Source organism: Pristiophorus japonicus, chromosome 25, assembly GCF_044704955.1.
Source record: "Pristiophorus japonicus isolate sPriJap1 chromosome 25, sPriJap1.hap1, whole genome shotgun sequence".
NCBI classification, from domain to species: domain Eukaryota; kingdom Metazoa; phylum Chordata; class Chondrichthyes; family Pristiophoridae; genus Pristiophorus; species Pristiophorus japonicus.
The window spans coordinates 2,487,094-2,502,521 of NC_092001.1; positions in this window are offsets into that span (position 1 = coordinate 2,487,094).

Consider the following 15,428-nt stretch of genomic DNA (forward strand, 5'->3'; position numbering starts at 1 on the left):
CTGGTTAAAGCTATTTTCACAGGCAGTGCACTGGGACACTCTCACTCGTGTGTGTGTGTGTCTCGTTCATCCCACCTACAGGTACACGAGCGAATTCACACTGGGGAGAAGCTTTTCAACTGTCCTGTGTGTAGTTTCTTTGTGTGCCTTACCCGCAGTCTACCAAAGAGTGCACCATCGGAGCAGGCCGGGGAGCAGAAGGAGCAGCATGTCGGCCTGGCCCAGTAGTCTGAGCGGACACTAGCCTGCGACCACCATTGGAGCAGGCCGGGGAGCAGAAAGAGAAGCATGGCAGCCTAGCCCAGCAGACTGAGCGGCCCCCGGCCTGCGAGCACCATCGGAACAGGCCAGCGAGCGGACGCAGCAGCGTGGTGGCCTAGACCAGCAGTCTGAGCGGGCCCCGGCCTGCGACCAACATTGCAGCAGGCCGGGGAGCGGAAGGAGCAGCGTGGGGGCGTACGACTCCAGGGAACAGAATGTGCTGCAGCAGGTCAGCAATGGCCGTGAAAAGGGCCGTCACCAAGGTCCAGGTCAGTGATTGGAGCGTGGGCAGGTACAGCAGGAGCGGCGAGGTCTGGGTGAAGGAGCGGCGAGAGATTGTAGAGCGACGTGATCGGGGCCCAGGTGAAGCGCGAGTTCAGGGCCTAGAAGAGGCGAGGACCCAGGTGCAGCATGGACCAGCCCACACTGCGATTTGTGTGCGCACTAGGTTCGTGCAGCAGAGCTGGTCTCCATTCGTCTTGATTAATCCTTGCCACTGGACCAAGACTTGGCTCTGTCAAGGCCGTGTGGTGGCTGGCATGCAACGGTCACCACACATTAAAAATTCCACGCACAGGCATCTTCCACCCTTCAAGATTTAGTTTGGACCAGGAATTTTAGGTCCTTCATTGAAACACGTGTGAACTTTTTAACTTGGAAGCAAGTCATGCTCGATTCGAGGGACTGCCGATGATGATGATGATCTTCTGCCAATCACCATAAATCTGTCTCCTCTGGTTCTCAACCCTTCTGCCAGCGGGAACAGTATCTCTCTATCTAATCTGTCTGGACCACTCATGATTTGGAACACCTCCATCAACTCTGCTCTCAACCGTCTCTGCTCAAAGAAGAACAACGCTAGGTTCTCCAGTCTCTCCACGTAACTGAAGTCCCTCATCTCATGAATCATTTTTGTCAATCTTTTCTGCACCCTCTCTCAGACCGTCACATCTTAATGTGCGGTGCGCAGAATTGGACAAACTGCTCCAGTTGAGGCTGAACTAATGTTTTACAAACATTCATCATAACCTCCTTGCTTTTGTATGCCATGCCACTGTGATGCACAGGATCCTGTAAATTTTTTAACTGCTTTCTCAACCTGTCCTGCCACATTCAGCGATTTGTGTGCGTAAACCTGCTCACTGTTCATGCACCCACTTTAGGATTATACCCCTTAATTTATGTTGCCTCTTCTCGTTCGTTTATTCATGCTTCTCTAATTTTATTTCTAACTCAGATTCACGGCTTCAATTTATTACCTTCTCTGAGACCCTCAACGTAATCTGGCACCATAATGTTGGCGAGTGGTGATTGATTGCCCTGGGAATCAACAGGAAGAGAGCTTCGAGATCGGTGGTGTTATGCTCATAATAAAGTAATGCAACTGAGTACTGTAGACAATGAGTATGTGTGAACTTAGCTCCTTTATTCAGACTGCAAAATGTTGGTACAGTGTGGGAGGCCTGCTTATATGCAGTGATCCCAAGGGATGCTGGGATCCAACTGGTAAGCCCTCAGGTGGCAGTATTATACAGGTTGCCTGGGGTTGCATACATGACATCACTCCCTCCTAAAGTCAATAGTACTCTTATTTACAGGGTGAGACAATTTGGGGCTTTTCACTCCCTTGTCGATCGTCTCGGTACAAATGCAGTTGTGGGTGAGTTGGTTGGTTCTTCGCTGTGCTGTTGGACAGCTGCCCTTGCCGGGCTGCTAGGGATGGTGAGTTCAGTTTCGTGGTCAACCGTGATTTCGGTTGTCGCTTGTGTATATATTGGAGGGTCGAAGTTGGTGTTGTCCTCATCAGGTTGCTCGTGGCTGTTTGTGAATCGCAGTTTGGTTTGGTCCAAATGATTTCTGCACATTAGTCCATTGGCAAGTTTGACCTGAAACATCTGACTCCCTGCTTTGGCTATGACAGTGCCAGCAAACCATTTGGGATCATGTCCAAAATTGCGTACTAATACAGGGTATTGACTTCAATATCACGTGATAAGTCTGCATGATCATGGTACATGCTTCATTGATGCCACCTGTCCTCGACGTGATCATGGAGATCAGGGTGGACAAGAGAGAGCCTTGTTTTGAGCGCCCTTTTCATGAGCAGTTTGGCTGGCGGTACCCCCGTGAGTGAGGGGGGTCTGGTGCGGTAGCTGAGCAGGACTTGGGACAGGCGGGTCTGCAGGGAGCCTTCCTATAAGCATTTCAAGCTTTGATTGATGGTCTGGACTGCCCGTTCTGCCTGACCGTTGGATGTGGGCTTGAACGGGGCGGATGTGATGTGCTTGACCGCATTGCGGGTCATGAATTCCTTGAATTCAGCACTGGTGATGTACGACCCATTGTCGCTGACAAGGAAATCGGGCAGACCATGTGTGTCAAACATGGCTTGAAGGTTTTCGATGGTGGCAGTGGATGTGCTTACAGGCAATATTACACATTCAATCCATTTTTAAGCATCCACAACAACCAAAAACATTTTGCCTAGGAACGGGCCTGCAAAGTCATTGTGGATCCTCGACCATGATTTGGAGGGCCATGACCACAAACTTAGCGGTGCCTCTCTGGGTGTTTTGCTCAGTTGATAGCAAATGTTGCATTGGCGCATGCATGACTCTAAGTCTGCGACGATGCCGGGCCACCACGCATGGGATCTGATTATAGCTTTCATCTTTACTATGCCTGGGTGGGTACGGTGTAGGTCGTGTATGACCATTTCCCTGCCTTTCTTCGGCAAAACCACGAGATTACCCCACAAAAGACAGTCCGCCTGTATGGAATTTCGTTGTTGCACCACTGGAACGGCTTGATCTCTTCATGCATCTCCGCTGGGATGCTGGACCAGCTCCCATAGAGGAAACCGTTTTTTACAAAGGACAGTAAAAGATCCTGGCTGGTCCAGGTCCTGATCTTGTGGGCGGTAACGGGTGACTTTTCATTTTCGAATGCATCCATCACCAAGAGCAAGTTGCAGGCTTTGCCATTTCCACCCCGGTGGTGGGCAATAGTAGCTGACTGAGAGCATCAGCGCATTTCTCTGTCTCGTCTGTGGCAGATTACATAGTTGTATGCAGGCAGCATGAGTGCCCATGTTTGGATGCGGGCAGAGGCATTGGCATTAATCTCATTGCTCTCTGAGAATAGCGATATGAGCGGCTTATGGTCAGTTTCCAGCTCAAACATGAGACCAAACAGATACTGGTGCATCTTTGTCACCCCGTAAATGCATGCCAGAGCTTCTTTTTCAGTCAGGCGATAGACCCTTTCGGCCTTGGACAAACTCTTGGATGCATAGGGGACCATTTGCAATGTTCCCGATTTGTTAGCTTGTTGTGACACACACCCGATGCCGTATGAAGACGCATTGCAAGCTAGTACTAAGCGTTTACATGGGTTATACAAGACAACCAGTTCGTTGGAACATAACAGATTTCTGGCTTTCTCGAAAGCAGCCTCTTGTGATTTACCACATACCCAGTCATCTCCCTTGCGTAGTACATGTAGAGGTTCTAGCAAGGTGCTTAACCCAGATATGAAATTACCAAAATAGTTGAGTAGTCCTCTGAACGATGGCAGCTCTGTCATGTTCTGTGGTCTCGTCGCATTCTGGATGGCCTCCGTCTTGGTGTCGGTGGGTCTGATATCATCTGCCGTAATTCTTCTCCCAAAGAACTCGACCTCTGGTGCCAGGTAAATACACTTTGCGCATTTCAACCTGAGTCCCACGTGACCTAACCGAATTAGAACCTCTTCCATGTTCTGCAACTATTCGATGGTGTCTCGACTGTGACCAGTACATCCTCCTGGAAAAGCACGATGCGTGGAACCAACTGTAGCACACTTTCCATGTTCCTTTGGAAAATTGCTACAGCCGATCGAATCTCAAACGGGCACCTATTCTAGATGAACAGGTCTTTGTGCGTGTTGATGTAGGTGTGGCCTTTCGAAGATTCCGCCAGCTCCTGCGTCATTTAGGCCGAGATCAGGTCCAACCTGGTGAATTTCTTTCCTCCAGCCAGAGTCACAAATAGGTCATCTGCCTTGGGTAGCGGGTTCTGGTACTGTAGTAAAAAACAGTTAATCGTTACTTTCTAGTCCCCACAAATTCTGACCGTGCCGTCGCCTTTGAGAACCAGAAAAATAGGGCTGGCCCACTCATTGAACTCTACTGGCGTGATGATGCCTTCTCACTGCAGCCTGTCCAGCTCAATTTCCACTTTCTCGCGCATCATATATGGTACCGCCCGTGCCTTTTGGTGGATGGGTTGTGTACCGGGAACCAAGTGGATCTGTCCCTTTGACCCCGAGAAACTTCCGATGCCTGGCTCAAACAATGACGGAACTTGCTCAGAACCTGGGCACATGAGGCGTCATCAACGGACGAGAGCGTTCGGATGCTGTCCCAGGTCCAGCGGATTTTTCCCAGCCAGCTTCTGCCGAACAGTGCGGGGCTATCTCCTGCTACAATCCATAGTGGGAGTTCGTGCACTGCTCCATCATAGGAGACTTTTACTGCTGCGCTGCCAATTACAGGGATCAGCTCTTTAGTGTAAGTTCTTACCTTGGTATGACTGGAGCTAATCTGGGGCCTGTGTGCCTTGTTGCACCACAGCCTGTCAAAGGCCTTTTTGCTCATGATAGACTGACTCGCACCCGTGTCCAGTTCCATGGATAGTGGAATTCCATCCAGTTTGACTTTTAGCATGATCGGTGGCCATTTCCTGGTGAAGGTGTGTACCCAGTACACTTCTGCCACCTCAGTTCTAGTCTGTAGTTCAGCCTGATCGGCCATGGATCTGTTCTCCTCCGCAACATGGTGGTTTGCATGGTTTGCAGCTCATCTGCACATTGGCTGGAGGTGTCCCATTGTTCCACAGCCTTTGCACACGTCGTGTTTGAAGCGGCATTGATGGGCTCGATGATCACCTCCACAGCGCCAATAAGGGGTTAACTGCCTTGCATTAATGATTGATGGTCGACTCTGGGTCATCTGCGGACGTGCAGCTGCAGGCGTATACATTCTGCCATATCCATTTCTGCCTGAAAAGGACATTACTTTGTGTGCAGTGCTTGCCAAAACCTCTTTATGCTGCGAAATTGGTTTAGTGTTATCGTTGGTGGCCATAAATGCCTGGGCTATCGTTATGGCTTTGCTCAGATTCGGTGTGTCAACTGTCAACAGTTTGTGAAGGATAACCTTATGGCCAATGCCAAGCACAAAAAAGTCTCTTAGCATTTGCTCAAGGAATCCATCGAATTCCAATGTCCTGCATTTTTCCTTAGTTCGGCGATGTAGCTTGCCACTTCCTGACCTTCAGACCAGTGACACGTGTAGAATTGATACCTTGCCATCAGAACGCTTTCCTTCGGATTTAGGTGCGTTCGGACCAGCGTACACAGTTCTTCATAGGATTTGGTTGTTGGTTTCACCGGAGCGAGAAGATTCTTCATGAGGCCAGAGGTTGTTGCCCCGCAGACGGTGAGGAGGATCACCCCTCGTTTGGCAGTGTTCTCATCTGCTTCTAGCTCATTGACTGCAGAGTATTTGTCGAGTCACTCCATGAAGGCCTCTCAATCATCCCCTTCTGAGAATTTCTCCACGAGACCAACATTGTTCCGTAGTTCTTCGCGTGGTTGTTCATTATCTCGTTGCCAATTGTTAAGCTCATAATAAAGTAATGCAACTGAGTACTGTAGTTATAGAAACATAGAAAATAGGTGCAGGAGTAGGCCATTCGGCCCTTCGAGTCTGCACAACCATTCAATAAGATCATGGCTGATAATTCCTTCAGTACCCCTTTCCTGCTTTCTCTCCATAACCCTTGTTCCCTTTAGCCGTAAGGGCCATATCTAACTCCCTCTTAATTATATCCAGTGAACTGGCATTAAAATTCTCTGCGGTAGGGAATTCCACAGTTTAACAACTCTTTGGGTGAAGAAGTTTCTCCTCATATCAGTCCTAAATGGCCTGCCCCTTATCCTAAATCTGTATCCCCTGGTTCTGGACTTCCCCAACATTGGGAACATTCTTCCCGCATCTAAGCTGTCCAGTCCCATCAGAATCTTACATGTTTCTATGAGATACCCTCATTCTTCTAAACTCCAGTGTATAAAGGCTCAGTTGACCCAGTCTCTCCTCATATATCAGTCCAACCATCCCTGGAACCAGTCTGGTGAACCTTCGCTGCACTGCCTCAATAGCAAGAACGTCCTTCCTCAGATTAGGAGACCAAAACTGAACACAATATTCCAGGTGGAGCCTCACCAAGGCCCTGTACAACTGCAGTAAGACTTCCCTGCTCCTATACTAAAATCCCCTTGCTATGACGGCCAACATACAATTTGCCTTCTTCACCACCTGCTGTACCTGCGTGACAACTTCCACTGACTGATGAACCATGACACCCAGGTCTCACTGCATCACCCCTTTACCTAATCTGCCGCCATTCAGATAATATGCTGCCTTCGTGTTTTTGCCTCCAAAATGGATAACCTCACAGTTATCCACATTATACTGCATCTACCATGTATTTGCCCACTCGCCTAACCTGTCCAAGTCACCCTGCCGCCTCTTAGCGTCCTCCTCGCAGCTCACACCGCCACCCAGTTTAGTGTCATCTGCAAACTTGGAGATTTTGCACTCAATTCCATCATTTAAATCATTAATATATATTGTAAAGAGCTGGGGTTCCAGCACTGAGCCCTGCGGCACTTTACTAATCACTGTCTGCTATTCTGAAAAGGACCCATTTATCCCGACTCTCTGCTTCCTGTCTGCCAATCAGTTCTCTATCCTCATCAGTACATTACCCACAATACCATGCGGTTTAATTTTGCACACCAATCTCTTGTGTGGGACCTTGTCAAAGCCTTTTGAAAGTCCAAACACACCAGATCCACTGGTTCTCCCTTGTTCACTCTACTAGATACACCCTCAAAAAATTCCAGAAGATTTGTCAAGCATGATTTCCCTTTCATAAATCCATGCTGACTTGGACCAATCTATCACTGCATTCCAAAGGCGCTGCTATTTGATCCTTAATGATTGATTCCAACATTTTGTCCAGTTCTGATGTCAGGCTAACCGGTCTATTATTACCCGTTTGCTCTCTGCCTCCTTTTTAAAAAAATGTGGTGTTACATTAGCAACCCTCCAGTCCATAGGAACTGATACAGAGTCGATAGATTGTTGGAAAATTACCAATGCATCCGCTATTTCTAGGGACACTTCCTTAATTACTCTGGGATGTAGACTATCAGGCTTTGGGGATTTATCGGCCTTCAATCCCGTCAATTTCCCAAACACTATTTCCCGCCTAATAAGGATATCCTTCAGTTCCTCCTTCTCTCGCCCCTCGGTCCCATGGTACATCCGGAAGGTTATTTGTGTCTTCCTTTGTGAAGACAGAACCAAAGTATTTGTTCAATTGGTCAGCCATTTCTTTGTTCCCTATTATAAATTCACCCGAATCCGACTGCAAGGGACCTACGTTTGTCTTCACTAATGTTTTTCTCTTCACATATCTATGGACGCATTTGCAGTCAGTTTTTACGTTTCAAGCAAGCTTCCCCCTCTTAATTAAACCCTTTATCCTCCTCTACTGAATGCTAAATTTCTCCCAGTCCACCAGTTTGCTGCTTTTTCTGGCTAATTTATATGACAATGATTAACTGTGACCTCAGCTCCTTTATTCAGACTCCAGAGTGTTGGTACAGTGTGGGAGACATGTTTATATACAGTACTCCTAAGGGATGCTGGGATCCCTTTGGACTCCAACAGGTAAGCCGCCTGCTGGTAGAATGCAACCCCAGGCAACCCCAGGCAACCTATAATACATGACAGGTGGGCCAAGGCAGCAGCGTGTTCTGCGACCAATCGCGCTGATTGAGGGTTGGATCCTGAATCGGACTGTCAGGTGAGTCAGTGCGAACCCCTCTTAAAGAATTTATCTTTTCACAGTTAAATCGAGGTTTGTTTTGGCAACGTAACAGGTGAACATTTATCAGTATTTTGCTTCCCTGGAGTTCCTATTATGCGTTCCAGGCACTTCAGTGCGAAGTCGAATAAAAATTGAAAAGATCATTCATTTCCTTCTTAGCATGTCACTGTTAGTTACAGGAACAGAGATTGATTTCCCCTCATTATGCATTTGTAGTAGTTAAAGTAACAGTCTTCCGATTGGTAGTGAGTCACATTCTGTGCTGGAGGAGATGGCTGGTGGTTTCAGCCATTAAAATACTCCTCCACTTGTTGAAATTCCTCCAAAGTATCACCCTTGCCTGTCTCTGTAGCCTCCTCCAGCCCAGCAATCATCTTAACAGTTTTTTTTTCCTTTGGAACAGAGGAGGCTGAAGGGAGACGTTATTGAGCTGTATAAAATTTTGAGGGGTTCAATCGAGTGCATAGGACGGACCTATTTCCGATCGCAGAGGGGGGTCAACAACCAGGGGGCATGGATTTAAAGTAATTGGTAGGAGGTTTAGAGGGAAATTTCTTCACCTAGAGAGTGGTGGGGGGTCTGGTACTGGTCTGGTGGAATTCGGCTGGATAGCTCTCTGTCAGCCTGCGCAGACACGATGGGACTAAATGGCCTCCTTCCGTGTAAATTTCTATGCTTCTATAATGAGAAACAATTTAAAGTGTCGGGGGTCTGTGGTGCTGTTAGTTAAAATGTACAGAGATTGATTTACCCTCATTATGCATCTTTAGTCATTAAACAAAAACCTTTCCTGTTCGCAGTGAGTCAAATTCTGCACTCGGAGAGAGAACTGGTGTCCTCAATCTTTGAAATACTCCTCTTGTCCAAATCCCACCAAGGCCTCGCCGCTCACTATCTCTGTAATCTCCTCCAGCCCATCAACTCTCTTAATAAGGAGAAAGAATTTTCAGTGTCAGAATGCTCGGTAACCAGAGGTCACCGATTTAATGTGATTGGCAAATGAACCAGATGCTACACGAGGGGGAAAAATTGAGCAGCCAGATGTTATGGCCTGGAACGCACTGCCTGTAAGGGTGATGGAAGCAGATTCACATGTTACTTTCAAAAGAGATAAATATTTCAGTTGAAAAGATTTTCAGGGTTATGAGGCAAGAGGAACGGCTTGCATCCTCATGTCTGAAGAGAAGTAGCGGCAGGGATAGTGGATGCACTGGTTGTAATTTACCAAAATTCCTTGGATTCTGGGTAGGTCCCAGCAGATTGGAAAACTGCAAATTTAACGCCCCTATTTAAAAAAGGAGGCAGACTAAAAGCGGGAAACTACTTAGCCGAACATCTGTGGTTGGGAAAGGGTTGGAGCCCATTATTAATGAAGCAGTAGCAGGACATTTGGAAAAACAAAGTTCGATCAAGCAGAGTCAGCATCGATTTATGAAGGGGAAGTCATGTTTGACAAATTTGCTGGAAATCTTTGAGGATGTAACGAACAGGGTGGATAAAGGGGAACCAGTGCATTTGGACTTCCACAAGGTGTTTGACAAGGTGCCATATAAAAAGTTACTGCACAAGGTAAAATTTCATGGGGACGGGGGTAACATATCAGCATGGATCGAGGATTGGCTAACTAACAGACAACAGAGAGGTGGGATAACTGGTTCATTGTCTGGTTGACCATCAGTAACTAGTGGGGTGCTGCAGGGATCAGTGCTGGAGCCTCAACTATTTACAATTTATATTAGTTACTTGGATGAAGGGACCGAGTGTAACGTAGCCAAACTTGCTGATGATAGAAAGATGGGTGGGAAAGCAAGTTGCAAGGAGGACACAAATAATCTACAAAGGGATATAGATAGGCCCAATGAGCTATCAAAAATCTGGCAGATGGACTATAATGTGGTAAAATGTCAGGTTATCCCTTTGGTAGGAAAAATAAAAACGTAAATTATCATTCAAATGTGACAATTACAAAATGCTGTAGTACAGAAGGATCTGGGGGTTCTTGTACATGAAACTCAAAAAGTTACTATGCAGGTACAGCAATCGGCAAATGGAATGCTGGGGGATGGTATAAAAGTAGGGAAGTCCTGCTACAACTGTACAGGCCATTGGTAAGACCACACCTGGAGTACTGCGCACAGTTTATGTCTGGACTTGTCTCTATTCCCATGCCTAGGGGATTGCTACACCAGAAGAGAGGGGCAACATTTGGGGACACGGATTCCCCACCAATTACCATTCCCCTTCTTTCTGGTGGATAATGGAGGGACAACTGTGTGCAATGTGCAAGTCAGTAAGAACTGTCAGCAAGCTCTTTCTAATTGGAGATTTTATTCAATGGCAACTTTGACACACTATTGTAGATTTTTTACCAAATATCAATTTAAAATTAATGTAAAAGTTCATAATTTTATTCCAAACTGAATTTCTGTTGAGAGTCACTGAATTAAGGTGAAAGATAACACACAGCGTTTCTTAAATGGACACTGCAGCCCCGAGAACACAATCAGCAATATATCCAGAATATTAAAGTCCAGCCCAATTATAGGGCTATTAACATCAGCAGAAACAAACCCCAATTGTCAGAATGAACATGGTTCAATCAGTATCCTATTTAGAGCAGAAATAACAGCAGATTCCAACCCCTGCAGTCACTTGTGAACTCGCTGGTGTGTCAGCATGGTCGATGACCAAGTGACTCCCTTCCCACACTCAGAGCAGGTGAACGGCTTCTCCCCAGTGTGAACTCGCTGGTGTCTCAGCAGGGTGGATGACTGAGGGAAACGCTTCCCACACTCAGAGCAGATGAATGGCCTCTCCTCATTGTGAACTCGCTGGTGTGTCAGCAGGATGGATGACTGAGTGAATCCCTTCCCACACTCAGAGCAGATGAATGGCCTCTCCCAAGTGTGAATTCGTTGGTGTTTCCGCAGAGTGGATGACTGAGTGAATCTCTTCCCAGACTCAGAGCAGGTGAACGGCCTCTCTCCAGTGTGAACTCGCTGGTGTGACTTTAGATGGGATAATCGAGTGAATCCCTTCCCACACTCACAGCAGGTGAACGGCCTCTCCCCAGCGTGACTGCGTCGATGGTGATCTGAGTCCCTTCCCACAGTCACCACATTTCCACGGTTTCTCCGTGGTGCGGGTATCCTTGTAACTCTCCATGTTTGGACGATCAGTTGAAGCCTTACTCACGCACACAATACGTTTACAGTTTCTCTGCAATTTGAATGGTGCAATGTTCATTTAGGCTGTGCAACTGGCTAAAGCTCTTTCCACAGGCAGTGCACTGGAACACTCACTCAGATGTGTGTGTCACAGTGCTTTTCCAGTCACACTGATATTTGAAATCTTTACCGACAGGCAGAACAGACAAACATTCCTCCTTCCACTTTCAAAGGCCGATGATATTCAGGACCTGATGAATAGATTGACTCCGTTAGCTCGTGACGCAATGTTTGATTTGTGTTTCCTTTCTGAAAATCTAACCTTCTAAAACGCTGTAAAAGGAGATAACAAAACTCATCACTGTCAGGACAAGACAGAAATTCAGAATAGACACATCTAGTTTCCATGAAACATTCTTTCCTCTCATTCTTCCAAAGCTGTAAATGCCTGTCCCACACATTGTCCCTCCTGCTGTGCTGAAATCCAAACCCATCGCACATTTCTCGACTGTTTCTCCTCCACTCCTAGTTTTCACCACCAATTCGGGCTGGGATCAGTTCTACACTCACTGGTGCCTCTCCCTCTCCTGCCCTGAAGGTACAGACTATGGCTGGGTTCAGTTCTGCACTCACTGGTTCTGCTCTCTGAAAGGAGCTGACTCTGGCCGTGTACAGATCTGCACTCAGAAGAACATAAGAATTATAACAGGACCAGGCAATCTAGCCCCTCGAGCCTGCTCCGCCATTCAACAAGATCATGGCTGATCTGGCCGTGGACTCAGCTCCACTTACCCACCCGCTCCCCAAAACCATTAATGCCCTTATTGGTTAAAAATATATCTATCTGTGACTTGAATACATTCAATGATCTAGCCTCAACTGCTTCCTTGGGCAGAGAATTCCACAGATTCACAGCCCTCTGGGAGAAGAAATTCCTTCTCAACTCGGTTTTAAATTGGCTCCCCCGTATTTTAAGGCTCTGCCCCCTAGTTCTCGTCTCCCTGACCAGTGGAAACAACCTCTCTGCCTCTATCTTGTCTATCCCTTTCATGATTTTAAATGTTTCTAAATGATCACCCCTCATCCTTCTGAACTCCAACGAGTAAAGACCCAGTCTCATCAATCTATCATGATAAGGTAACCCCACCTCATCTCCGGAATCAGCCGAGTGAATCTTCTCTGTACCACCTCCAAAGCTAGTATATCCTTCCTTAAGTCAGGTGACCAAAACTGCACGCAGTACTCCAGGTGTGGCCTCACCAATACCCTGTACAGTGGCAGAAGGACTTCCCGGCTTTTGTACTCCATCCTTCTTGCAATGAAGGCCAACATCCCTTTCGCCTTCCTGATTACCAGCTGCAGCTGCAAACTAACTTTTTGTGATTCATGCACAATGACCCCCAGGTCCCTCTGCACCGCAACACATTGTAATTTCTCCCCATTCAAATTATATTCACTTTTATTTATTTTTTCCCAAGGTGGATGATCTCACACTTTCCGACATTGTATTCCATCTGCCAACCCTTAGCCCATTCGCTTAACCTATCTAAATCTCTTTGCAGCCTCTGTTTCCTCGACACAACCCGCTTTCCCACTAATCTTTGTGTCATCTGCAAATTTTGTTACACTACTCTCTGTCCCCTATTCCAGGTCGTCTATGTATATTGTAAACAGTTGTGGTCCCAGCACCGATCCCTGTGGCACAACACTAACCACCGATTTCCAATCAGAAAATGACCCATTTAACGCGACTCTTTGCTTTCTGTTAGCCAGCCAATTCTCTATCCATGCTAATACATTTCCACTGACTCCGCGTACATTTATCTTCTGGAGTAACCTTTTGTGTGGCACCTTATCGAATGCCTTTTGAAAATCTAAATACACCACATCCATCGGTATACCTCCATCCACCATGCTCGTTATATCCTCAAAGAATTCCAGTCGATTAGGTAAACATGATTTCCCCTTCATGAATGACTGCTGCGTCTGCTTTATTGCACTATTCCTATCTAGATGTCCCGCTATTTCTTCCTTAATGATAGTTTCAAGCATTTTCCCCACTACAGATGTTAAACTAACCGGCCTATAGTTACCTGCCTTTTGTCTGCCCCCTTTTTTAAACAGAGGAGTTACATAAGCTGCTTTCCAATCAGATGGTACCTCCAAAGAATTTTGGTAGATTAATATGAGTGCATCTGCTATAACTTCCACTATTTCTTTTAATATCCTGAGATGCATTTCATCAGTACCAGGGGACTTGTCTACCTTGAGTCCCATCAGCCTGTCCAGCACTACCCGACTCGTGATGGTGATTGTCTCAAGGTCCTCCCTTCCCACATTCCTATGACCAGCAATTTTTTGCATGGTTTGTTTGTCTTCCACTGTGAAGACCGAAGCAAAATAATTGTTTAAGGTCTCAGCCATTTCCATATTTTCCATTATTAAATCCCCCTTCTCATCTTCTAAGGGACCAACATTTACTTTAGTCACTCTTTTCCGTTTTATATATCTGTAAAAGCTTTTGCTATCCGTTTTTCTGTGTTGCGCAAGTATACCTTCGTAATCTATCTTTCCTTTCTTTATTGCTTTCTTAGTCATTCTTTGCTGTCGTTTAAAATTTTCCCAATCTTCTAGTTTTCCACTAACCTTGGCCACCTTATACGCATTGGTTTTTAATTTGATACTCTCCTTTATTTCCTTGGTTATCCACGGCTGGTTATCCCTTCTCTCAACACCCTTCTTTTTCATTGGAATATATTTTTGTTGAGCACTATGAAAGAGCTCCTGAAAACTCCGCCACTGTTCCTCAATTGTGCCACCGTTCAGTCTGTGTTTCCAGTCTACATTAGCCAACTCTGCCTTCATCCCACTGTAGTCCACTTTGTTTAAGCATAGTACGCTCGTTTGAGACACTACTTCCTCACGCTCAATCTGTTTTACAAATTCAACCATGCTGTGATCACTCCTTCCGAGAGGATCTTTTACTAGGAGATCGTTTATTATTCCTGTCTCATTACACAGGACCAGATCTAAGATAGCTTGCTCCCTTCTAGGTTCTGTAACATACTGTTCTTAGAAACAATCCCGTATGCATTCTATGAATTCCTCCTCCAGGCAACCCCGTGTGATTTGATTTGACCAATCGATATTTAGGTTAAAACCCCCCATGATTACTGCCGTTCTTTTTTCTCATGCCTCCATTATTCCCCGCCCCACCGTGAAATTATTATTTGGGGGCCTATAAACTACACCCACAAGTGACCTTTTTCCCCTTACTATCTCTAATCTCCGCCCACAATGATTCAACATTTTGTTCATTAGAGCCAATATCGTCTCTCACAACTGCCCTGATATCATCCTTTATTAACAGAGCTACCCCACCTCCTTTCCCTTCTTGTCTATCTTTCCGAATCATCAGATACCCCTGTATGTTTAATTCCCAGTCTTGGCCACCCTGCAACCATGTTTCTGTAATGGCCACCAAATCATACCCATTTGTAATGATTTGTGTCGTCAACTCATTTACTTTATTTTGAATGCTGCGTGAGTTCAGGTAGAGTGTTTTAATACTAGTTTTTAAATAATGATTTCAGTTTTGACCCCTCCTGCAGCCCTTTTATATTCAGTGGCCCTTTTTGATTTTTTGCCTTGGGTTTCTCTGCCCTCCTCTTTTACTCATCTCCTTTCTACTTTTGCTTTTGTCTCCCTTTTGGTTACCATTCCCCTGCCATATAAGTTTAACTCCTCCCCAACAGCACTAGCAAACACTCCCCCTAGGACATTGGTTCCGGTCCTGCCTAGGTGCAGACTCACTGGTTCCCCACCCTATCCCTCCCCTGGAGATGTTGTCTCTGTCTGGATTCAGTTCTTCATTCACTGGTTCCCCTGTCTCTCCTCTCATGAAGATGCTGACGCTGGCTGGGTTCAGTTCTACACTTACTCGCTCACCTCAAGATGCTGAATCTGGCTGGGTTCAGTTCCACACTCACTGGTTCCCCTGCTGCTCCTTCCCTGTCGGTACTGATTCTGGCTGGGTTCAGTTATAGACGCACTGGCTCCC